This window comes from Engraulis encrasicolus, chromosome 23 (genome assembly GCF_034702125.1).
Source record: "Engraulis encrasicolus isolate BLACKSEA-1 chromosome 23, IST_EnEncr_1.0, whole genome shotgun sequence".
In the NCBI taxonomy this organism is placed as follows: domain Eukaryota; kingdom Metazoa; phylum Chordata; class Actinopteri; order Clupeiformes; family Engraulidae; genus Engraulis; species Engraulis encrasicolus.
Window position 1 is genome coordinate 50,931,246 of NC_085879.1, and position 555 is coordinate 50,931,800.

The following is a 555-nucleotide window of genomic DNA, read 5'->3' on the forward strand; positions in this document are numbered from 1 at the left end:
TCAACAATATTTTTTAAATGACACCAAATTTATTTTGGATTATTCCAACGGCAGATCACAAGGCGCAGGGAACTTTGACGTGCGTAATTGCCATTAAGAGCTGCGTAAACGCTATTTAGAGGTGGGTAAACGCTATTTCCTAAATTCCAGAGGTGCGTAAACGGCGTTTACGTGCGTTTACCCTCCACTACAGCCCTGAGTGTGAGGGTGGTGGAGCCATGAGGTAAATATTGTGGACAGGTGAGGTCTGTGTGAATACAGTGACTACTTAATGGTGTGTGTGTGTGTGTGTGTGTGTGTGTGTGTGTGTGTGTGTGTGTGTGTGTGTGTGTGTGTGTGTGTGTGTGTGTGTGTGTGTGTGTGTGTGTGTGTGTGTGTGCCCCCTTGTCTGCTTGTCGTATGACAGGGGGGTCATACACTGGACACTTTTGACAGTGCGTCTTCTGTGTGTGATTCTGCTGTGTGTGTGTGTGTGTGTGTGTGTGTGTGTGTGTGTGTGTGTGTGTGAGTGTGTGAGTGTGTGAGTGTGAGGGTGGTTGAGCCATGAGGTAAATA